The sequence below is a fragment of the Choloepus didactylus genome, chromosome 1, assembly GCF_015220235.1.
Source record: "Choloepus didactylus isolate mChoDid1 chromosome 1, mChoDid1.pri, whole genome shotgun sequence".
NCBI lineage: Eukaryota > Metazoa > Chordata > Mammalia > Pilosa > Megalonychidae > Choloepus > Choloepus didactylus.
In genome coordinates, this window is record NC_051307.1 from 101,386,561 (window position 1) to 101,413,014 (window position 26,454).

General features: G+C 40.7%; 1 protein-coding gene across 3 annotated transcripts in view; it reads right to left on the reverse strand.

Moving 5' to 3' along the window:
- Positions 1 to 25,659, reverse strand: part of LOC119535870 (interleukin 1 receptor accessory protein) — a 168,396-nt gene extending 142,737 nt beyond the window's left edge. For all 3 annotated transcript variants that reach the window (XR_005217310.1, XM_037838271.1, XM_037838275.1), the window contains exon 1: positions 25,507 to 25,659. The gene's annotated coding sequence lies outside the window, so the exon portion shown is untranslated. The remainder of the gene's footprint in view (positions 1 to 25,506) is intronic.
- Positions 25,660 to 26,454: the final 795 nt, after the last annotated feature.

The following is a 26,454-nucleotide window of genomic DNA, read 5'->3' on the forward strand; positions in this document are numbered from 1 at the left end:
AGAGAGACCATTGAAATGCTAATGACCTCCACCTGGGGGGTCTGTCTTCTCTAGGAGGAAAGGGGTGGGGCCCTTTCCATTCAGAACCAGACCCCAGAGCCTGGGGGAACACGGCTATACCTCCTCACACCAGTCAAGAATTATAGGCTAACAGGCATCACCTGCTGGGCAGAAAAGCACAGTGACCTGAAGCATCAAAGGGTGGAGCAATTTTCTAAGACACACTCTCAGGGAAACCAGATACTGAATTTTTCTTCCCTCTGGGACCTGAGCCTGTTCTGGTCTGGGAAAACCTGATTTGGATAACCAAGGAAACCATGGCTAGACAACAGAAAATTACAACCTACACTAAGAAAAACAAAGTTATGGCCCAGTCAAAGGAACAAATGTACACTTCAACTGAGATACAGGAATTTAAACAACTAATGCTAAATCAATTCAAAAAGTTTAGAGAAGATATTGCAAAAGAGATAGAGGCTGTAAAGGAAGCACTGGGCACATATACGGCAGAAATCGAAAGTTCAAAAAAACAACTAGTAGAATCTATGGAAATGAAAGGCACAACACAAGAGATGAAAGACACAATGGAAACATACAACAGCAGATCTCAAGAGGCAGAAGAAAACACTCAGGAACTGGAGAACAAAACACCTGAAAGCCTATACACAAAGGAGCAGATGGAGAAAAGAATGAAAAAATATGAGCAACGTCTCTAGGAACTCAAGGGTGAAACAAAGTACAATAATGTACATATCATTGGTGTCCCAGAAGGAGAAGAGAAGGGAAAGGGGGCAGAAGGAATAATAAAGGAAATAATTATTGAAAATTTCCCATCTCTTATGAAAGACATAAAATTACAGATCCAAGAAGCGCAGTGTACTCCAAACAGAAGAGATCTGAATAGGCCTACGCCAAGACACTTAATAATCAGATTATCAAATGTCAAAGACAAAGAGAGAATCCTGAAAGCAGCAAAAGAAAAGCGATCCATTACATACAAAGGAAGCTTAATAGGACTATGTGCGGATCTCTCAGCAGAAACCATGGAGGCAAGAAGGAAGTGGTGTGATATATTTAAGATACTGCAAGAGAAAAACCGCCAACCAAGAATCCTATATCCAGCAAAGCTGTCCTTCAAATATGAGGGAGAGCTCAAAATATTTTCTGACAAACAGACAATGAGAGACTTTGTGAACAAGACACCTGCCCTACAGGAATTACTAAAGAGAGCACTACAGGGTGATAGAATACAGGAGTGTGTGGTTTGGAACACAATTTGGGGAGACGGTAGCACAATAATGTAAGTACACTGAACAAAGGTAACTATGAATACGGTTGAGAGAGGAAGGTTGGGAGCATGTGAGACACCACAAGAAAGGAGGAAAGATAAAGACTGGGACTGTGTAACTTGGTGAAATCTAGAGTGTTCAACAATTGTGATAAAATGTACAAATATGTTCTTTTACGAGGGAGAACAAGCAAATGTCAACCTTGCAAGGTGTTAAAAATGGGGAGGCATTGGGGGAGGGATGCAATCAGCATAAACTAGAGTCTGTAACTAATAGAATCATTGTATTATGCTTTCTTTAATGTAACAAAGATGAGATACCAAGGTAAATGCAGATAAGAGGGGGGGATACGGGAGGCATGTTAGACACTTGACATTGGTGGTATTGTCTGATTCTTTATTCTACTTTGATTTAAGGTTAGTTTTCCTTTTGCTGCTTCCTAGCTGTCATTTTTTTTTTCCTCTTTCTTTTGCCTCTCTACCTTCTTTGACTCTCCCTCCTGCTTTGCGGAAGAAATGTAGATGCCCTTATATAGATAGTGGTGAAGGTGGTGAACACATAAATGTATGACCATGCAGAGAACCATCGATTATTTACTTGGGATGGAATGTATGGTGAGTGAACAAAACCATATTAAAAAAAAAATGGGTCGATGACAAAACCTTGAGGGCAATCTACTGAGTGAAATAAGCCAGACACATAAGGACAATTATTGCAGGGTCTCACTGATAGGAATTAATTATAATATGTAAACTCATAGACATGAAATATAAGGTACCAAGATATAGGACGAGGCTTAAGAATGGGGAGTGGTTGCTTAGTATGAGCAGAATGTTCAACTAGGATGAACTTAAATGTTTGGAAATGAACAGGGGTGTTGGTAGCATGATGTGCGAATAACTAACAGTGCCGAATGGTGTGTGAATGAGGTGGAAAGGGGAAGCTCAGAGTCATACATGTCACCAGAAGGAAAGCTGGAGGTCAAAAGATGAGAATGTATAAAACTGAATTCTATGATGGGCAATGTCCATGATCAACTGTACAAATACTAGAAATCGCTTCCATGAACCAGAACAAATGTATGACAATACAATTAGAAGTTAATAATAGAGGGGCATATAGGGAAGAACTATATACCTATTACAAACTATATACTACAGTTAGTAGTATTTCAACATTTTTTCATAAACAGCAAGAAATGTACTATATCAATACTACGAGTCAACAATTGAGGGGGGTTGTTTAGGGATAGGGGAGGATTAGAGTTTCCTTTTCTTTTTTTTCTTTTTTCATCTTTCACTTTATTTCTTGTCTGGAGTAATGAAAAGTTTCTAAAAATTGAACAAAAATTAAGTGTGATGGATGCACAGCTGTATGAGGGTACCCAGGGGCAAGTGATTGTATACTTTGGATCTTTGGATAATTGTATGGTATCTGAACAACCTCAATAAAAATGGAAAAAAAAATTAAAAGAAAAAAATACATCCTGCTAAATTAGTTAAAAACAGAGGCACTGATCATCGAATTTTGTGGCTAAAAGACCTGGGGAAGGCTGCAGGCCAACCTCCTCATTCAGCAGACAGAAAAACAGAAGTACCAAGTGAAAACATGATTGATTCAAGGTCTGCTGGTTGTTGAAAATAATGAGAGCTATAACCCAGGATAGATGAATCTTAGGCTACTGTGTTTCCAGGTACCCCATGATTATAAAACTGAAAATTTGCAACTGAAACCTTAACTTTTCATAATGTCCCACTTTCTGGAATGCATCCATCACTCAATATTTTCAGAGCTGAAGCTTTACCTTATGAAATACTGTAATCAGAAATGTGAAGGTAAGTAGCCCTGGTGGGAAACTGAGAGTGAGTTAAAAGGCAAAACTTTTTTGGGAGAATGTAGACCTTCTACAATCTAAGAAAAAGAAAAGTATTACTGTATTTTTTGGCCAGGAAGAGAGGTATGCAAAAGGCAACTTAAGACCAACACATTTATGATGCAGAAAGTAAATCATGTATATGCATAACAAGCAGATCTCCTTATAGTAAGCATGTTTTTCTGCTCACCAAACTCCAATGTTTAGAATCAATCAACTTGGAGACTCTAGCTTGATTCTTTCTCTAAAGACCCATCACTGTTAAATGAGCACTGAATAGACAATGTATTTGACAGCACATTATATAAAGATGTAAGACCTGAATTCAAGGCTCTGTGTAACTAGACAAGGGCCTCAAGTTTGTTATTTATACTATTAGTAATTTGGACATAATAATCTCTAAGCTTCCTTATGGCTATGATTCATGTTTCCAGACATGTTTTAGCAACCAGAAATGAGGCAATTCGGGGAAATCCTCATACCCCACAGTATGCAATACAGACAAAGTTTCCTGCATTTGGGGCCTTTGCCACAATATAGGCCATTAGAGATGTATTTAAGACAGAACACTCTTACTTTCCTAAGTCCTACCCTCTACTTAGTTATTTTTTCATCTCTGCCCCTTTACCTATCTTCTTATCAAGAGGACCTCTAGAGGATCAGAAAGGGCCTCAGAAGTTAAACAGTGTCATTTGGGAGACGGGAGTCCAGGAAGGAAAGGTGATTTTTATGAGGTCAATCATTAGGTGATGGGAAAGTAAGAAAATGGAGTTTGATTTCCAGTTCAGGACTGTCTCTGATGAAACTCTCTGCCTCCCGTCTCTGAAAAAAATATGATGAAATATAACTGTCTCCTAAAAATAACCTACTATCTATATCCAAAGAAAGAGGTCTACACAGACAATGAGCCTGTGTCAAAGGAAGATAGCTTCTTAGGTCCAGGAACAATGACAGGCTCCTAAGGAAGCTGAAGTTGCCATTTGCTTTCTACGACGTTGTGAAGATTTGTGGTGTACATGGGGAAATCTTGGCCAGACTATCTACAGGCAGTGTTGGACCAGATCCCTAAGGAGTCTTTGCAGCTATGAAGTTTTTAACATCTTTTATTTCCTGGTGACAGCAGGGTTCACCTGACTTCAGTTATCTGTGAATTCCTGAAGCTTCCCTGTAGATAAGACCTTACAGTTTAAGATATCCAAGCATGATAGGATACTTAGCTACAAAATTCCATGTGAAAAAACAAAAATTGAACTGGGTTGGAGATTGGTAAAATCTCTATAAAACCAGAGAGGAAAGATCACCTTATTTAACTGAAAAGCATTGTCCTTTCTTAGTTGCAGCTCTGGTGGGTATGACCTGCTACCAGTTTTAGTAGCTTTTTCATTCTTTCAAATCAAAGCTGTTTCAAATCAGCTGCTGGATACTTCCTATCACTGCAACACTCCTTCCTTCAGGAACTGAGGAATTGTCTTAATTTTAAACATTAAATCAAAGGATTTTCACTTTTGAAAGGCTGAGTTTTCAGATTAGTAGTAAGCCAATTAAAAGAATAAGAAGAAAGAAAAAAAAGGGAGCTTTGCACTCCTGACATCCTGATCTGCAAGCAGCTTTCCTTTGAAATGACAAGAAGAAACTACCCTTAAAGACACTTTCTCATATGCTGCCAGCTGCAGAGGGAATAATTTTCAGAGGATACTTGTCTGGTCGACTTGAACTTGTTTCAGGGTGTGTCATCACTCCTTCAAGAAGTCTGCCCTGGGTAAGATGACCTTCATGAATAATTAAAAACAAATAAATAAATAATCCAGAGCTAGCAGCCAGTGGGAGGTTTTTCTATACGGATGTGTACCTCCCACGTGCTCCAGCCCCAGACACAAATGAACTGGTAAGAGGGCCTGACGGAACCGTGCCAGGCCCAGACACAAGTCTTCCATTCTGACCCGCAGTGCTGGCAAGCGGGAAGGAACCACATCCTTCCTCATCCTAAATTCCCTTCTTAAATCGAGTAGTTGTTCCGTCGGGGGAAGCACAGGGGGAGGGAGGAGGCAGCATCACTAGTTGGCGTTAATTATAACAAGGGGAAACCTTTATTCCCAATATAAAGTTTCTGAGTGAATTCAAGACAGAATCTCAAGGCCGGAAAAGCCCCCAAATGTCATACTGATTCAAACTCCTTTTTCCAATATTCAACTCTCCCTGTAACATCCTTGCCAAGTGGATGTCTAGGCTCTCTTTAAATATCTCCAGTGATGGTAAACTCATTACTGATTTAGTTCTCATATGGCTCTAACAGTAATAAAGGTCTCATTGTGTGCTACTGAACTCTGATTCCCTGTGGTTTCTACCCACTGGTCCTGGGCACGGTCTCAGGAGCCACGTCAGACAAGTGCCTCCTTCTTCTACAGACATTTTCAGGTATTTAATCCAGTGGTCTAAGTAGTTGAAAGCAGCATTTCCATGTCTCTAAAGACCTCACTTTCAAAACTGGGAAACTAGGGCTTTTGGAAAACACACATTCCCATATTCGCCTCCCTGCCCTTCAACGTGAGAAAAGCATACTGAGGAAATGAAAATGTCATTAAATCAAGAAGAACTGGCATCAATTGATAAGGCATCCTCCATGCTGTCTGAACCACAAAGGAAATTGAAAAAAGAGAAAAGGGAGGACTAAGAGGCCAAAAACTCAAATGACCAGTGGGACTGACTCAGGCCAAGTTGGGGTTTCCAGGGAATTGTGGGACAAAGGTACACAGTAACTCAACACCTTTTATAAGATGCACAGCTGTACATACAAGCAAACTGGATGGAGCCATGGGTAAGCCTCCAAATAATGAAGCCAAGTACAGTTTCAGCATGGGCTTTGGAGTCCCACCAGCCAGGGCTCAAATCCCAGTTCTATTTCTTAATTGCCGTGCAAGCTACTTAACCACTCTGAGCCTCAGTTTCTTACTGATGAATAGGGTCAGTAAAGCACCTCATGGAAATAGTATGAGGATCACATAAAATGATTTTATAAAGTACCTGGCACATACTAAGCACTCAAAATTGTTAGGTACTGTTAATATTCTTATTCTTTCTCTTATCACTAGAAGTCTAGCCTTTGATTTTCCCAAACTTTTACCTACAAACTGTACCAAATACAAGAAAGCAGAAAACCCACATATCTAGTAGTCCAAATTTCCAAGTATGAGAACCAAGGCAGAAGAAGCAACATATTGTACTAGAAAGTACACTGTATATAACTTAGGAAGCCAGAGTTATAGACAGGTTTGGGTGACAAGGAAACAAGGCAAGTCCCTTTCAGCCTATTTGTAGAGCCTGAGATTTAATTTTTTTGACCCTAACAGACTAGTCTCTGAAAACCATTTCAAGCATTCCACTTAATGGCAGCTGGGGAAATTTGATGCCTCCTCCTATCTTCCTGATCCATGTCTTTACATCAATAACTGCAGTGACCCTGCAGAGCAAGACTCTCAGGTAGTCACCTCAATTAGGCATGCCCTGGGGATCCCTCTAGTTCTACCACACACCGCAGAGGTGGGTTGAATGGAATATATAAAGGTTTCCGTTGGCTGTTGAAATCTCAGGTGATTCAGTACTGTGTGTAAGTGTGTTTTTAAATGAGTCAAGACAATTGAATGAGTTTTGTTGTGTCCTGACAAGTAGGAAGCCAGGAAATATGGTTTTTAAACATTCAGGAATGTGTGCTTGGAAACGCTGACAGGGAAGACGTATGGAATGACCTAATTCAAAGGTGTGTGGCTCTCCTGGGGATGTTAAGACACCGGCTTAGAGATGCTTTTTTAAAGAATGCTTTTCTTTTTACCCTGTTTGGTGCTCCGCGCTTTCAGGGGAGGCAGTAAAAATGCTGCAGTAAGGTGAAGAGTCAGAATATCTTAAATCATAACACCGGAGTGATTTATAGCTTGCTTTCTGGGTGGAAAGAGGCCTGAAAGGTAATGAAGTCCAAAATCTATGGACAGAATTAGAACAGAGACAACGATGATCAGAGCTGTGTCCCAAAAGGATAATCATGCAGTGGTACACAGAATGAAATGGAGGGGCAAGAGATAGAAAGGTAAGCTCTCTTGAATGAGCGAGGGCTAAGAGCCACTTGATGGTCATCACAGCCTGTGAGCATCAGTTTTCTCACTTAAAATAATTCAGACCAAACTGACCTCACAGAACTGTTGTGAAGCAAATGAGATAACGTAGTTTGTAAATTATTAGGCACTTGGACAAACATAAGGATTATTCTTATTATCACCCAGCAAGGCTAAAAAGCATTAGTTAAGTAAATGCAATAAGTAACTGTTTTTATAGGATCTTTCCTTCTCTCAAAATGATATCGGGGTGGTTGCATAAGTCAACTTCATTTAAGTCGATGTTCCAGTTGCATATATACCTTTCCTTGCTTTACACATACAGGAAGCAGAAACTATCAGGGAATTTTAAAGAACAGTTATCTAGGCATGCCATGAGGACATTTTCATTGACAATATTAGCCATAGGTAAAATCACCTTGGCTTGCAATCTGCACTAACATTTTTAATTCCCAGGCTGGTCTCAAACAGTCCCTTAGAATAATCTCTTACATTGAGTCTGAGTCACCTGTCTCAGTGAGAACAGAAAGAGCTCTGCAAAAGCAAATTTTCTTGCCTGGATTACTATAATAGAATCCTCATTAATTGCCCCACCCAGTCCCTTTCTCAGCTCCAAAACTTCTGATACCCTATGCTGCCCAATCTGTCTAAAATACAATCTGAATATGCCCCTCCCTTGCTCAGGAATATTTAGTACTCTGCCTTGGCTTACAGGATTACATGCAAATTGCTCATCAGTGTATTTAAGGCCTTGATAATCCATGCCCTGTTCATCTTTTTCAGTTTGATCTTCAATGACCCCTGTGCTCATATTCCATCTCCCAGGCAGAGTGGGCTGTCCCAAAACTAGACTCCTGCTTCTCTTCCTCACTTTATGTTTTCATCCTGTTTCCTCTGCCTGTAGTATCACTTGTCATTCTGAAGTGTGTCAACTTAGCCAAACTGGAATTATGTTTCCCACATTCTTGTCCCTGGATGGTTCAGACTTAGAACTGGCCAAAAGGGAAATTTTCATGAGACTTGGATGAGACAAGTGAAGCAGTGGCCATTATGTTTGTTGGGGATTGAATCATGTGCCCCACAAAATCATTTTCAAGTCCTAACCCCATGTCCTCTGGGTGTGAACCCATTTGTAAATAGGATCTTTGAAGATGGTATTAGTCAAGGTATACCAAAACTGAACAAGGGTGGGCCTTGATCTCATATGGATTAGTTCTTATAAGCAAAAGAAACTGGACACAGAAGAAGATACCAGGAGTTAGCAGAAACCAGAAGAACAGACACAAGGAGAGAGAGACAGCCATATGAGAGAGGATTTCAGGAGCACTGCAGACTCTGGGAGAAAGCAAGTTCTGCTAATACCTTGATGTTGGACTTCTAGCCTCCAAAACCATGAGAACATAAATATCTGTTACTTAAGCCAACCCACTGTGTGTATTTGTCACAGCTGCCCTGGCAAACTAAGACAATGTTCAAAGGGTGGTATCACTGCAGGTCGTGTACATTTTTGCTGATCTGCTGGATCAACCATGGAAGTAGGGTCAGCCAAGCCCACTGCTCCTTAAGCTTGTGTCAGATCTCCTCTTCAACCTCTCCAGGCCCAAGTTCAATGAGTATATAGCTCCATGGCTAAGTACACCAGCTCCTTCAGCTCAGCAGGTTACCACATCATCAGGGTTAGATACAGAAAGAGAGAGTTAAGGATTGCAGTGTGTCCTCATGGAGTTCAGGCTGCTCTCTGTCACTTCATGCCCAGCTTTTCTTCCTGCCTCTCTGCCAACCCCAGGCAGAGGCAATGACCTTCCACAGACATCTGTACCAACTCCCTTTCAGGGTCCTTGGCTGGTGGCCTTTCTTTGATCTCCCAACTGTCCTCTTTTGGGCCTTTATAATCCAATTTCTCTCACAATCATAGGCCTAATGGTTATGATAAATCCAATAATCCAAATCATTCTCAGTGCCCTGCTTCTCCGGTTGCCCTAACTCATATGCTGCTCCTCCCCACCAATCTCTCCATGTCCAAAACCTGTCTATCACTCAAGGCTCACTTCAACCAACACTGCCTCCTTCAACATTTGGCTGAGCTACACAATTGCCTCTTCCTCTGAAACACCAAAATTTCTTATTGTATCTATCTTTAAAAAGTTGCATTACCTTTTCTACCTTACCTTTTCATTCCCTTCCCCTAGAGAAGAGCTGTTTCATTCCCTTCCCCCAGAGAAGAGCTGTTTATTTTTATTATATGCATAGTTCTAACAAAATTTGTTACCTGACTCACTACTCTACAATAAGGTAGAAAGAGATGACTGTATGGGGAATGGAGGGAAAACTGCTAAGGGAAAACATGCTGAAAGCATCAAGAAATAGCAGACAATGAGAAAGAGAAAATACAGAAAATTTATGAAAATCAGATTACACAAGTTTAAAAGTATACCAGTCAGGTACTATTAGGTATATGGGTAAGTGATCTTATCTCAATAAATTCTCAAAGAATTACAATCCACTCCAATAAACTGTCCTGTACTGCCAAGATCAAGTAATGCTACATCCTTTAGAATAATCTCCTTCTGAAATTCTTTATAAAACAAAAATTTAAAAAAAGGAAAGGTGTATATTGAAATTTTAACTTTTTTTAAAATCCTATGGAAGCCCTCATTATCAGAAAAAAATGAGAGGTATTCATTATCTCATGCATTCATTCAATAAATATGTAGTGAGAGCCAACTGTGAGTCAGGTACTTCCTCAGAAGAATTCATCAAACTTGGGCAGATTCATTGAAACACCTGAACTTTTCTTGGTAAATATGGGAGGATAAAAGTGCTATCTTTCAAATATCCCATAAAGAAAAAAAAAAAGGTCACTGTAAATCACACCATATTGGTTTCTTAGGAAGAAGTAAACAGACACAACCAACAAAATAGGACTCAGTTCATCGTTACTAGCTTCTTCTAGGGCAAAATAAACTGTCCGTTGAAATGAAGCTTCTTGCTTTCATCATACAACCTTTGCTTCATTTCTCTGAAAAACAACTCTTCACTGTAGAGAAGGTGTTGCAACCCCACACAATTTGCTTTTGAAGAAAAATGTGGCAAAACCGAGGTAAGAAAAATTGATTTTATCATCACATTCACCCAATACTCATATGGAGACAACTGTGGTACTTTTATGTTTTTTTCCTGGCTTCTAACTAAAATTTAAAATTCTCATAGAGTTGCAGTAAGGATTGAATGAGATAGTGAAAATAGAGCATTGAGCACAGCTCCTGGCACACAAGGAGCACAGGATCAATATTAGTGATTATGATTACCAAGAGGTCCTAAACTTCCAGCAAGATCTGTAAATTAGCCTCATTAAGAGCTATCTGGTACAAAATTTGATTTTTCTGCTGCATTTCTCTTGTTACCCGGAATGCTCTGGGGCCATCACTGGAATACAAAGCAACTTTCTGCCAGCCAGGCATACCTTGGGAAAAAGAATGCAGAGTTAAAAGGGCTGCCTACAGGTACTTCAGATGTTTGCTCCCAGGTCATTCCCCCAGCCTTTCAGAATCCACAGTGTTACCCTGAGGGCAGGGTGCCAAAGTGGGCCCTGGAACAAAACCAACAGCCTTGATTATATGATTGGATCTTTGGCGTTCATTTTTAAAGGGAAGTTGATAAAACAAACACCACTGAAACTGCCCATGTGTATAAGCATAAGCATGTTTGGAGAGGTTATTTTAGTTCAAAAAACAATAAAAACAGCTGAAATGGACTGAGCACTAATTATGTTCCAGGCCCTGCACTAAGCACTTTACATGCATTACTTTATTCAATCCTCACAACCCTGTATCTGCCAACAACACAGATGAATAAACAGCCTAGATGTTAAATAATTTTGCCAGTTCCCAGAGTAGTAAGTAGCATTACCCTGCCCGGGTTGTCTCAGTCAAAAACCTATGTTCTTAACCACTATATGTTAATAAAATGATAAAACCAGAAAGAATATGCCATTTATTCATTCACTGATCAATATGTTTATGGAATTCTATCTTCATATGAGGAACCTTGATGCAGGGAAACTAGAGATGAATAAATCATGAAGTGTCACTTCTTACAGTCAAAGGGTAAAACAGTATAGTAGTTAAGATTGCTCAAATCCAAATACTGGATCTATCACTAAGTGTGACCTTGGGCCTCAGTTTCCTTTTCAGTAAAATGGTACTTATAACAGTACCTGCCTCAGAGGGTTATTCTGAGGTTTCGATGAGCTAATATTTATAAAGCACCTGAAACAATGCCTGGCACATATTATCAAGCTCTCATTAGTTCATATTATTAAGTGATAAATGCGAGGCTATGTGTTCCGGTGTGCTGATGCTGCCTTATGCAAAATACCAGAAACGGATTGGCTTTTATAAAGAGGGTTTATTTGGTTACAAAGTTACAGTCTTAAGGCCATAAAATATCCAAGATAAGTCATCAATAATAGGGTACCTTCACTGGAGGATGACCAATGGCATCCAGAAAACCTCTGTTAGCTGGGAAGGCACATGGCTGGTGTCTGCTTTCAATGGCCATTTTCAAAATGTCTCTCTAAGTTGCAGCTCCTCTCTCTCAGTTCCTGTGCATTCTTCAAAGTGCACCTCTTGGCTGTAGCTCCTCTTCAAAATGTCACTCTCAGTTGCTCTTCAAAATGTCACTCACAGCTGCACGGAGTTCCTTCTATTTGGTAGCTCATTTACATGGCTCCAGTGATTTAATTTAGACCCACCATGAATGGGTGGGGTAACACCTCCATGAAAATTATTCAATCAAAGTGATCACCCACAGTTGGGTGGGTCATATCTCCATGGAAACATCCAATCAAAAGGCCACACCCTAATCAAAAAGATTAATCAATCTGACGCATAAGATTGAATCAAAGATAATGGCATTTGGGGGGCCACAATACATCCAAACCAGCACATTATGTATGTATGTGTCAGTAAAGACATTATGGAAAAGATGGCTTTTACGTTACTTCTGGAAGATTTATAGCATCAGAAAGGAGGAATGGATCTTATGTGGAATGTTATTTGTCTTTCAGGTGCTCACTCTTCAGTAAGTCTTATAAAGAAATAGCTCTAGGTCTAATGTTTTGGGGACCTACAAAAGAACTGTAGAATTTCCAGCTGGATTGTATTCAACAACAGCGCATACATTTCCATCCATTACTTAATGTATTTGGAAGTAAGAATGACATCATTTTATGAAAAGCAAAGGAATCTAGTTTTACCTATTTTACCTGTTTGGGGATTTTTTTTTTTTTTTAAGTTCTAACAGGAGAGAGTCCATAAATAACACATCAAGGAAACTGAACTGTCTTTGTCTACGAGTCTACATGAGATCAGAGCAGTTTATCTCCTCATCTTATAAATAAATTTCTCCATCTTCCTTCACTCTTTGTTCAAGGCTCCAAATGTGTCAAACATGGTCAGCATTCTGCTTTAAACCTTTCAGTGACTTCTGCTGCACTTTGCAGAAAATCTAAACTCCTTACCATGGCCTGAAAGGTTCAGTGTAATCTAGACCCTGCCTACCACAGACTTTATTTCAATATTCTAAAAACATAAATATTCAATATTCTTAATATATATATTCTAAATATATACATACACATATCACAAATATATACATATGCATTTATATGTTGTCCCAGTTTGCTAATAATACTGGAAATACCAAAAATGGATTGGCTTTTACAAAGAGGATTTATTTGGTTACAAATTTGCAGTCTGAAGGCCACAAAAATGTCCAAATTAACGTATCAACATGAGTATACCTTCAACAAAGGAAGGCCACTGGCATCCAGAAAATCTGTTAGCTGGGAAGGCACGTGGCTGGTGTCTGCTGATCCTGGGTTGTGTTCCAGCAGCTCTCTCAGCTCCTGTGTGTTCTTCAAAATGTTGCTTTTGGGGTGTTTTGTCCTCTCTTAGCTTCTCTGAAGCATACTCTGGGCTAGCAAAAGTCTTCTTTCAACAGCCATCTCCAAAATGTCTCTCTTAGCTGCAGCAGTGAGGTCCTTCTATCTGAGCTCTTATATAGGACTCCAATGATTAAATCAAGACCCATGCTGAATGGGCAGGGCCACACCTCCATGGAAATAATCTAATCAAAGGTATTACCCACAATTTTGTGGGTCACATCTCTATGTAAACAACCTAATCTGAAGATTCCAACCTAATCAACACTAATATGTCTGCCCGCATAAGATTGCATTGAAGAACATGGTGTTTTGATGGACATAATACACCCAAACCAGCACATATGTATACATATATGTGTATGTATTTATCATATTCAGATAAAATTTCTTTTCCTGTCCAGTTCAAACTATTTCTGAGTTCTATTCCTTGGGGACAAATAATCATCCTGACATCTATCCATACACTTATTTACTCATCATTTATTCATTATTGTGCATCTACTCTTTGCTTGGCAATATTCTGGACACCTGAACAAAACCAAGTTCACTGGGCAGTAAACAAAACCAAGTTCCTTGTTTTGTGGATTTTACATTTGTCAGGAGTGAAATAAGCAGTGAACAATGAATATAATAAATGCATTAATTAAACAGTATGTTAGAAGCTGATAAAGTGATAATTGCTATGGAAAAAGAAAAAGTAGAGCAGGGTAAAGGAGAGCAGGAATAGCAGAGGTGAGGGGCAATTATATATAAAGCAATCAAAATAGGCTTCATTGACAAGAAATTGAATAAAGACTTCAAGGAGCTGAAGGACTTAGCTATGTATTTATCTATGAGTTTACATTAGCGAGGAAAGAGAACACAAATCATGTGAGGTCTTGCAAGGTATTTTAAGGACTAGCTTCTACACTGAGTGACATACTGTGTGGTTACTTTTGCCAGTCACTGGTCTGGGCACTTCACTATTAAGTCATTTAGTTCTCACAACAGCCCAGTGAGTTTTGTTTCATTTTCGTCCTCATTTTACCCATAGTAGTTAAATAATCTAGCCCAGGTTTACACAGATGGAGCCAGAGTTTGAACCCAATTTACAAGACTCCAAACCCCTACAATAAGCTGCCTTTCAGTACAGAAAATTCTAATCCAGTGGTTGTCAGATTTCAGTGAAGAGGCTTTAAATGAGCTATGCAGAAGATTCTGATGTAGATGTTCCATGTATCACAATTTCATCATCACTTGTCTAAATTCTCCTCCACAAGAAAACTTTCCAGATATTTTAAAGTAAATACCACATTCACTTCCTACCCCTTGCCATCTCCATTTTTCTTTTTAATGTCTTTGCTACTTCAAGTCATGCATCTGATAGCATACACAGTATTTCAGGTAGAGTTTGGGGAAAATTAGAACTCAGAGTTCAAATAAAGAAAAGTTGACTTCCAAACTTGCCAGTCAATGGGGGCATGAAAGAGAAAAGGATACATATGTCCTCACTTTATTCAGGTGTCTGTCTGAATGTTTCTAAATTACAGAGAACTTCCCAGACTGCAGTATGCAAAAGAGCACCAGAAGTCACCTTCTGCCCTTACCTCACCTTACACCGCATTCCTAATATTTTATTTTTTGAAATGTTCCCATCATAAATTCCAATCTCCATCATATGTCAGAGATTTAGTCTGTTCTTTTCATTGCTGTATCCTAGTATCTAGAAGTTGAACATGGCAGATGGGCAACAAATAGATGATGAATGGCCATAGGCTCCATTTGAGTAGAAACCACATCCATACTGTGGCCCATTTCATCTCTAAGAACTGGCCTGGCATATGGGACACTCTTAATAAACAGATGATGAATAAATAATTGAAAGAGTGGATAAAAGGACAGATGCAAGGATGAATTCCTAGTTTGAAGGAAGGGAGGATGTTCAGATGACAACATAGTGCAAGCTCTGAGTTCTACTGCCATAAGGGACTTGATTTGATTGCTCATTTCACTCTGTGAAATCTCTCTCAATTTTTCTTTTTCCAGGTGGCACTTCTGGTCTCTATGGAAGGGTCTATTTCTTGAATTCAACATGTCCAAATTGTCCTTATTATATTCTCCCTTAGAATTGTTCTTGGTTCTGTGCTCCCTGTTTCAACAAACGGCACATAATCCATCAAGTCAAAATCTGATCCCATTTTTGGACTCCCTACTTTACCACCACTTGTAATCCATCAACAATTCTTAGCCATTTTACTCTTTTATATTTTCTAGAACCCCTCCTTTTAAAAACTGTCTTAGTTTGCTAAAGCTGAAGAAAGGGAGTATACCAGAAATGGGTTAGATTTTACAATGGGGAATTATTAACTTACAAGTACACAGTTCTAAGGCCATGAAGATGTCCAAATCAAGGCATATGAACAGGTGATGTTTTTTCCCCAAAGACCAGCTACCGATATGCAAATGGCAACGTCTGCTGGTCTCTCCCTTCTCTCCTGGGTTCTGGCTTCAGTGGCTTCCTCTCTGTTTATGTATATCTCTCTGTCATCTGTGTGTCCTCTCTGAGCTTCTCTGGCTTTTTTCTATGTCTTCTTTCTGTCTTGTATCTTCTTATAAAGGACTCCAGTAAGGGGATGAAGACCCACCCTAAATGAGATGAGTCACACCTCAACTTAAGATCCTACTCACAATGGTTCCACACTCATGGGAATGGATTAGCTTTAAGAACATGATCTTTTCTGGGGTACATACAGCTTCAAACCATCACACAATCTAACACAACAGCCTGTTGACTGGTCTTTCTGTTTCCATTTTCATCTAACCCCATGACTACTCCTTTAAAGACCCAACTCTGACCCCAGGCATCTACTCCAAACATAACTCAATAAGCAGTCAAACACAACAAGCAGTCACCCCTTCTTAAATATTTTCAGTGGCTCCCCACTGCCTACACAAAAATTTCAAACTTCTCATAATGTCATTTAAAATCTTCCATAAACTTGCCTCATTTTACCCTTCAAATATTTTGTAACACATCTCCCCACTTCTACCTTACATGTGTGATGGATATCCTCAACGTCCTTAACGTGCTCTATTTTGAATCATCTCCTTTTCTTACTCATGTTGACCCCTTTGTTTTGAATACTCAGCTTCATATCTCTACTGAATCAAGTGCTCACCAATGGCAAAGACCCTAAGCTAAATAACCTCAGAAATCAGGCCTTGCCAGATAAGCCCAGTCAGAAATATTCTTACCTCCCCCCATTCCTTCTCCCACACATCTCAGTTCACAGTTATTATATAGCATTTAAGACTGCCTGCCCAATCAATTACCCTGCCTTGGACACGTCTAACTAACCCAACCCAACAACACAGCATACATGCAACAGCAGACACCCACCAGTGTCTAACTTCTAGTGTCTAACTTCTAGTCCCTTCCGAATCCCAATTCCTTATGTGCCCAAATTACAACTTGATAACCTTTGCCTAATTTTGAATGCTTGGTTGAGACCCTAGTATCAGTTTTGCTCTGGCCCTCAGGCTTGTAAATCTAGTTCTTTGGGCCCCACACTGTACATATAGAAAACCTGTCCTTGCAGAATATGACACTAGAAGGTTTAATTGGCCTACTGATTGGCAGGGGAGATAAACCTACTTTCCTAATGGGGGCTTCAGACAATTCCCTGTCAGTATGCCTCATTTCTCCCCACCGGATAAGGAGACAGAAACTCTGACTTTAATACAGCATCTACAGGGGTATTGGGCTTCCCCACCTCGATGGTTGCTGATGTGCTCACAGACATAGGGGACTGGTGGTTTGATGGGCTGAGCCCTCTACCACAGGACTTGCTCTTGGGAAGGCTGTTGCTGCAAAGGAGAAGCTAGGCCTCCCTATAACTGTGCCTGAGAGCCTCGTCAAGAATGCCTCTTTGTTGCTCAGATGTGGCCCTCTCTCTTTAGCTAAGCCAACTTGGCAGGTGAAATCACTGCCCTCCCCACTACGTGCGATCAGACACCCAGGGGAGTGAATCTCCCTGGCAATGTGGAATATGACTCCCAGGGAGGAATATAGACTCAGCATCGTGGGATAGAGAACATCTTCTTGACCAAAAGGGGGATGTGAAAGGAAATGAAATAAGCTACAGTGGCAGAAAGATTCCAAAAGGAGCTGAGAGGTCACTCTGGTGGGCACTCTTACCCACAATATAGACAACCGTTTTTAGGTTCTAGTGAATTGGAATAGCTAGCAGTAAATACCTGAAACCATCAAACTACAACCCAGAACCCATGAATCTTGAAGACGACTGTATGAAAATGTAGCTTATTAGGGGTGATGACGTGATTGGGAAAGCCATATGGATCACACTCCCCTTTGTCTAGTCTATGGATGGATGAGTAGAAAAATGGGGGAAGGAAAACAAACAAACAAACAAAGGCACCCAGTGTTCTTTTTTACTTTAACTGCTCTTTTTCACTTTAATTTTTATTCTTGTTATTTTTGTGTGTATGGTAATGAAGGTGTCAGGGATTGATTTTGGTGATGAATGCACAACTACATAATGGTACTGTGAACAATTGAATGTGCACTTTGTTTTGCATGAATGCATGGTATGTGAATATACCTCAATAAAATGAATTTTAAAACAAATATATAGCATCTGATACCTAACACATGTCCAATGTTTGCCAAACTGGGACACATTCCCCAAGACCAGATAAGACATATACTTGATATACTTCCCCTTTCCATCTGAGTTTCATCAAATGGGTGAGAATTCAGGGTAAATAACAATGCTAAAAAAGAGGGAAGAATTAATATTTACTGAGTGCCTTCCAGGTGCCAGGTGTTTAAGTGCTGAGTGCTTAATATATTTTATCTTATTTTAACTTCACTAAGATAGAAAGATGATAGATAGATAGATAGATAGATAGATAGATAGGTAGATAGATAAAGATGATAGAGTTAGAGATCTATCTCTCTATGGGATATTACCATTTACAGGTAAGGAAACTATGTCTGGACAGCCTAAGCAAGCAATAGAGCTATGGTTCAAACTCAGTCCTGACTCCAAAGTCAGCCAACTTTTCACTACCCACTTTATCCATTCAATTCCTTGCCCCTTTCATTGTCTCACCCTGTAATTGGAAAAGTAAAGTCTAATCTTCCAGAAAAGTGTATATTACTATTCTCAAGTCTCTATCATTTCAATAGGTTGAAAGAACTATATTTTATAGAGAGTCAACCTTCTTCCAAGGGCACTAAATTGAATCAAAAGAGAAAAGCTGAAAACATGCACTAATAATGCTAAAATCCAAAAGGAAGCCAAATATTTTGTCCCTTTGCTTCCTTGAAGAAAATTATGATGATTAATGGTGATGGAGAGCCTACTTTATAAAAAAAAGGCTCTACTTTCATTTCCCAAACAATAAATGTCAGGGTGCCTAACACAGCTGTGTATCTTCTCTTCCCACCCCCAAACTGCATCTTGAGGGGAGCATGGAAGGAGGGGGACCTGTCTGCAGGTCATGGAAATGTGGCAGAACCACATCATTAAGAACATAAGAAGTTTCTTTGTGGCTTACTCCTTCTGGTGCAGTGCTCAGTTGTGATGATCATGGAAGTCAAGGAGACCACAGAGTGTTTGAGACTTAAGATACTCCACTTAACACAATGGTGGATTCCTCTGTGGAAAGAAGAGTGAGATGCTGCTCTTAGCCTTTCGCGGTTTCGCCTATGTCACTACTCTGCAATCACAGATTCAGAGAACATTGTACCTTTGGGAGCATCTTGTCCAAATTCCTTGCTTTACAGATAAGAAAAAGGTGGCCTAGAGAGGAAAATGCAACTAACCAGTAGCAGTGCTGGTGGACTGAAGAGCTGAGAGGAAAATGCATGATCTTAGAATTAGAAAGTCAGGGTCCAAGTCCCACCTCCACGATTTACCAGCTGTATAGCCTTAACAATTATTTAGCCTCTCTCACACTCAGGATGTAAAATGGTACTGGCAATACCTGATCTGACTATTTTAGAGTTACTGTAAAAATAAATAATTTTTTACATGTATGCGTGTGTGTACCTAACAGCACAGGCATTGTGAAGGCTTAAAGTTCTGTATAAATAAAAACTTATTATTTGAACCTATGTCTTATATCTTCTAATACAATATCCATTGAGTACACAATGGAATCATCATCATTGTTGCTACTACTCATAATAAAGGTTAAACCCCCTGTGTTCCAGGCACTTAACAAACATTATATGCATGACTGGCAATACCCAACAACCTGATACAATGATTTTTGGTATGCTTGTTCTGTAGATGATGAAAATAAGGCAGAGATAGACCAAATAAATTGTCCAAAGTCAAACCCAGGGCTGTCGGTCTGATGCCTCAGCCCGTAGTCTGTCTACTATGTTACTCAGCCACAATTTTAGGTCACCATAGCATCTAATCATAACTGGCTTATGGAACTGGGTTATCTATGAAAAGACATTTTCAGATACCAGAGTTTATAAAATGACTGATTCTCCTTTCTTTTGCCTTTAGCATTGATTGGAAGAGGAAGGAGCCAGTGTAATCATAAGGACTTATGTGCCAGACAGGCAGAAACTGCTGGCTTTTCCTGGATACAAACTGGATACAAAAGGTCACCTGTCCTTATACCCAACTGATGCCAATTATATCAAATAACAGCAGGACTGATGTGAATTCTTCACTGCTTTTAGAAATCTTGAGATCGAAGCTTATTGCAGCTTCCCCTGGAAACTTTCTACTTTCTTTCAAGTAATTTATTTATGACACTTTACTGGCCTTGCTGTCAATAGACACAAGCATGCACTTCAGTGTCATCCTTCAGTGTTTACTGCAAAATGCCCATTATTATTAGTGGAGAAAGGTGTTTTTCTGTCATCCTTGAGCTAGTGATGTCCAACCCTCCTAGAGCCTGTGACTACTTATCATTTCTCTAATTTTGTGACCACAAAATTAAAGGAAATTAAAATTACCTTGTTAGTCTGTAGAGGCAATCTCTGAGAAAATTAATGACATGCTGAAGTATGAGCAAACCAGGAAGCTGGTTCTGGGCTTACCTGACAGTATGAATCCATCATCCATTCAACTCTGCACCTTTTATGTACAAGGCACTTGCTAGCATGGTGTGGGATTAACCCTACATTCAGCTACTTAGGTGCTAAACCAGGGACTTGGGCAAGAGCAAACAAGCACAAATTATTGGCCAGCAGTTAAAAAAAAAAAAAAAAAAAAAAAAATCAATGAGGTTCCATGATGGACTGGGAAGAATTAAGAATGATTTGAGCAGCATGCTTGGGAGGAAAAAAGAGGAAAGGAGATAGCAGCTGCAGGGCTGGGGGTATGAGGGGACATTTCCAAATCTAGTCATGTGAGTCTTCAAATTATATAGCATGGTGTCTAGTAAATGAGGAACGGTGGACCAAAAGGCTTTGCTCTTAGGCACACATGGGTTCTAATCCTTACTAATTGGATAAACTTGGGCAAATCTGTAAATCTCTCTGAACCTCAGTTCTCTCATCTGTAAAAGGTAGACAATCATACATGAGAGTTATTTTTATGCTTAAGTGAAATGACAGAAGACACGAGTGCACCAGTGAATGCTGATTTCCCTTGCCCTCCCCTGTTAAACTGGAAAATACATCTCCTGGACATAAAACAAGGGTATTTTCACTTTAATCCCTTTCTTCCCCCTTTAGCCTTGACTTTCAAAAAGAGACAGGATCATAGAATTTCAGAGTTAAAAGGAATCTTAAAGAAAAATACTCAATGTATTAGAGCCAAAGAAGAGTAGAGATCATCTAGCCCAGCTCTCCCATGTTTTAGGCCCAGTGGTAAAAGAGACTTCTCAGTCACACGCAAGTTAATACTTGAATCAGAATGGCAGGGTTGGGAAGGGGTGAGTCACCAATCCTAGACTAGGTCCTCAGTTCTAGTCCAGAAAGGCTGGATGATTTAAGGGTCTTCCTAGCTCTAAAATGAAATGCACATATGAGTCTCACAATAAGCTCTTGCTTCATGATGCCAGTGATGCTATTTAACCTCTCTGGGTCTTGGTTTCCTCAAAAAAAAAAAAAAAAAAAACCACGGATTATTGCAAAGATTGAATCTGGTGATATATGTAAAGCACTCAGCACAAACCATGACAGAGTTCAGAAAATAGTAGCTATTAAATTAGATTTTCATAATTTTACAGACTATTAAGTTGAAGGAAGAGAAGGCAGAGGAAAAAAGTCACATTTGTTAAATGCCCCCTATGAATAAGTTGCTGAAATGGGAATATAAACTTCTAAGTGGGCCTCAGTGTCACATTTCCTGCCTGAGGAGATTGAGGCTTACCCTGAGATAAGAACTTGCCTCAAGTTCTTGTTGGATTTTAAAATGCCACCAGGGCTGCCAGAGCTGGTCAGAATAAAGCCAGGCTTGAAGGAGGTCTCCTGACAACCCCATCAGCATCCATGTAACCATCACAGCCTGCACTCTCAGTCTCAAAAAAAAAGAAAAAAAAAGAAAGAAAAAACTGAACAAATGAGTAGCTAACCTGAATTTATCCCCCAAAATATCAGATACCAAGTGTTCTGTAACTTTCCTTCTTTCCAAAATGGGCAAAGAGCACAGTAGGTGGCTCTCTTTAATACTGCAAGGCAAGGCGACAGTGACTCACCAGACCCTACATCTGTGTCACCAACAAAAGTCTGACAAAGTGGAATAACAAATGAAACCATGTTTGCTGGAGATAACCTTTTTTATTTTTTCTTCTGCCTCTTCCTGGCTGATTTCCTCTAGCCACATTCTGCTTTCCTAACTGTCCCACATAGGATGATGCTAACTGCCTACCTTTTGGCAAAAGCAAACATATGCTCCTAAATGCCAAAAGCAAGGAGCAAAATGTTCCTCTGTGTTTGCAAGCCTGTCTACTTGCTACAAAGCAAAGAAAGCTTACCGCACGTGAAAAGTCTCGACGGATAAATGGCCCTAATGCCTAGGTCAGATACAGATTTGTTCATCTTCCTACATAAGCCTGCAGCCATCAGTTTCCACAGGAAAATTCCACACCAATGATCAGCACACCAGAAAGCTGTTGTTTTTCTGCAAATGCTGCCTTTTCATACTGCTCTTCCAACCCCTGCCCATGGAATTCACAGAAGTGCATAATATTACGGTCACTTGTGGCACCTGTTCCCCAATCTTCTTACCACTGTGTGAACTAGCACAAGCACAGCAGAGGGAAGAAATCTGCTCTGTTTCTTCAGAACAAGAAGAAAAACATGACATAATTCTGAACTTTATGTCTTCATCGTACCCTTCCTCCTAGGAAACGAAGCTGCATTACATCAAACCTCAAAATAGAAGAGTAAGAAGGTTGCCTTATATATCATCTCTTTTAAACTCCCTCTTCTAAGAATAAGCCCCACCAAACTCTACAGAGCCACGTTTACGGACTGCTTTATTAGCAAGGAAATACATTCTTTGGGACAGAAAAGGTCCCCTGCAATCTCAGATAGCTAAACATACAAGGTAAACTTAACTGAAGTAAGGTAAATGTAACAACTGAAGTAAATTGTTAAATCTCTCATTGGACAGGCCTCCAAGGTGATGTCATTGGACATCAAAAGTGTGAAGGAAAAACTGTGAACTAGAAGTCAAAAGGCTTGATTTGTGTTCCCAGAGCTAAAACTTATTAGCCTCATGTCACTTTACTACCGTTTCCTTTCCCTGAGTCCTAATCAGTTTTCCTTCTCAATATAAACTGGGACCAACTAAGAAGAGATATCTAATGAGTACCTACGCACTACATGTACATCACACTGTTCCATTTAATTTGATCCTCACCCAAATCCTTGGGGTAAACCTTTTCCCCCCATTTTAGAATTGTAATAAAGAGAAGCTCTAACTTGTGAAGTAATTGTCTCCATATCACCCAGCTATTTAGGTATCACACCTGGAATTTTGAATCAAGTAAGTTTGATCACAAAACCTAGCCTCCTTCCGTTATTAATATGCTTGTCGTGTCCTTCTTCCTGGGCTATTGTAAGTAGCAAGGGAGATAATACATGAGGAATAATAAACTTTGGAAAATTTAATGTTCTATATATATGTATGGTTTGAATAACAAAAAATAATCTGGATAAGAGGAAAGGACAAAGTGAGGTATCCTTTTTCAAAGAGCCAGAATCAAAAGGAATTACCTTTCTATCTCCCTTCCATCCCTTTGTCCTGACCTTATTTTGAACATTTTTCTTTCCCTACGAGTCCCTAGTCTCTCAGGCACGCGTTCAGATGTATCCTGGCCAGCTCATCACAATGCAAGCACACGGAACAGGCAGACAGAAGCAAGTGATCCCATCCTCAGCAAATGCTCAGTGCAGGAAGAACCAAATTGGGCATTACCAATCTCTTCCATCCCTCAAGGTGCACCACAACCCCTCTCAGCACACTCGCCATGAACTGTGAAGAAGGCAGTCACTTATAAATGCTGGACACTCACTCATTCTGGGACTTCTAGCATCACCAGTTCTAGATAGTAGTAAATAATTGTATGAAGACAAATATTAAAATCAATTGTTAGGAGCAGGATGGGGGGTTGTAAGGGAAGCTATTTAATTTTAGAGAACAACTGATAAAGTAAAGTTAGTGTGGGCATGAGTGTGTGTTTAAACAAGAAAAGTCTATGTCCGGCAGGGACTGGATTTAGCAGCATTACTGCACAATCCAAGAGAAGTGCATGAGAATTTTGGTGGTGGTATTCTCCTATACTAGCTGAAAAATATAAAATTGTACGTCTGACCTGAGAGACCATGAACATAAGGCTTAGAACAGTCTGTATCACAATGGAACTTCCAACTTCTCCTCTTATCTTCCTACATCTTATCAAAGTCAAGACCCTCTTTGTCAGTAAAGGATGCCCTCCAATTAGGGAGGATCACAGATCTGAGGTTTGGCCTAAAAACTTCCAAGGAATTTGCAATACTAAGAAGCATCACTTCTATATTCCCAGTCAGGCATCCATAAATCCAAGTCACATGTAAACAGCATTCAGAAAACACTTTCTATGAAAGAGAAGTTCAAACTCTAAAGATGAAAACACATTTCCGGATTTTTTTTTTTAAAAAAAAGAAAGAAAACCACGTGGCTCTAAGAATATAAAACCACCTTTCAGAAACCCACTGTCCCCTAAGGTTTTTATGCAACCATATTTACAATAGTTGTCATCAGTTTTGAGCTGACCAGACACTGTGGTAAACAGGTTACTTGAATGACCCCATTTAATCCTTGCAATTACTCTAAGGGATCATGATAACCATTTTAATCTCTCATTTTGCCGCCGGGGGGATAAAAATAGGATCTGAGACGTTGGGTAACTTGCCCAGGTTCACAGAGCTAGTACCTGAAAGAGCCCGAGTGAACACCAACTAAGCCCTCTTTCCCCGCCAGCAGCTAATCCAGAGACGTGCACAGGCACCAAAAGGCTTCTCCAGGCGCCTGGGTTCACAATTTCACAACCAGGGGATAGAGGAAGGACTGGCTCTTAAAGGGAACATCAAAGTTTGCCTTTATGTGTGTGATTTTTGTTGTTGTTGAACTCAGGCTTCTTGTTCCTTCCCAGTACTCAGAAGTAGGAAGGAGCCATGGATTCGTGAAGTCACTTCTTCCAAAATGAGGGTCATCCTACCCCCCACAGAGCCACCAGCTAAGCTTCGCCAGAACTGGGAAGAGAAGTGTGAGAACAATACGAGATCACCAGCGCCCGGGCGTCCCTCACCTCTGCCTGGTCTTCGCCGGGCGCAGGGCGGACACCCTCGGCAGGGGAATCTTTCCGAGAAAACAGGTTAGGGGAGGAGAGAGCCAGCCTGCAGGCAGCTCTTATCCGGGCTGTCACGGATCCAGGCTGGGAGCGACGTGATACCGAGTGGGCTTGCTGAGACACAATGCCGTCTTCTATCCCCCTTGCTTACAACAGTGCTCTGGAGAAACCAAGGCGTTGGGCAGAACAGGGTAGATCCCTAAAAGGGCTAGGAGAAGGGGGAAGCAACGCGCAGCTCTCACCACCACTGCATTACTTAAATCCCTACAAAATGTAGATAGGGCTTTGGACAGCCAGGTTCTAATCCTGGCCTTCGCACTACCTAGCGGTGTGATCTAACCCAGCCGCTGCCTTGCTTTGTGCCTCAGTTTCCGCTCCTATAAAATAAGAGCGTTGAGGGAGAAGATCTTTAAGAACCCTTCTGCCCTGATGTTCTAAGGTTGGGTGATTCCTCGGAGCCCAAGACAGCGCGAAACTCACCTTTCTTGGGAGCAGAGCGGGCGCAGAGAAAGCAGAGGGGATGGATGCTGAGTCGCCCAGCACTACTTCTTTCGGTGCGTCTGTCCAAAGCGGAGACCATGGGCCCCTAATCTGCCGAGTCTCCCTCATGAACCTTTTACTTTCCACCGCACTTTCTTTTTCCCTCTTCTGGGCTCCTCCTCCAGTACGGCGCGATTGGCCGCCGCCGCGCGGCTCGGGCTCCACCCGCTTCCTCGGCTCTTGGGCTTCCCGAGCCGCGGCCACGGGGCGGCACTGAAGGCAGCTCCACCCGCTGCCAGGAAGAGCCACGCCGGGCCAGACTGCGGGAGAGCGCGAGGCTGTCCTGGCCGCTTCCGCGCTCTGCCCCCTCCTTGGAGGGTTTGTGTGCGCAGGTTAAGGAAAGCGTTTGCGCTGCCGCTAGACACCCTGTCGGGCGTTCTGGGAAGATATGTCCCCCACCATGCACACACATGCATACATACGCTTATTGCAAGATCATGGTCTCACAGTCGAGATCTATGCGACTCTGCCTTTTCTTCCCGTCTCTATGTATGTATTTAATTATTATGCTGCAAGGCTGTGAATCAATTCAGGCTACCTGATTTGCGCGCCCACCGTGTGCCAAGCAAAGAGCGCGACCGCAGGAAAGAGACGCGATCTCTTGGCTTGTGGTCCGCCAGGACTGTCTGTCATGGAAACAAACAACGGGTTATCATGGCAGGACTGAATCTGTATTGTTCACTGGTGTATGTATACCCAGTGCCTAGCAGAGAGCCTGGGACAAAGTAGCCACTCAATACATGAATGCTGAATGCATGAATGACTGAAATAACCAATAGGATATAAAAGGAAATAATCTCAAAACAATTATTTGTTTTTCATTCATTCTCTTTCTCCAGATTTCTGCCAGAGCCCTCAGCTGGCCTCTCCCACTCTAGATGGTAGTCT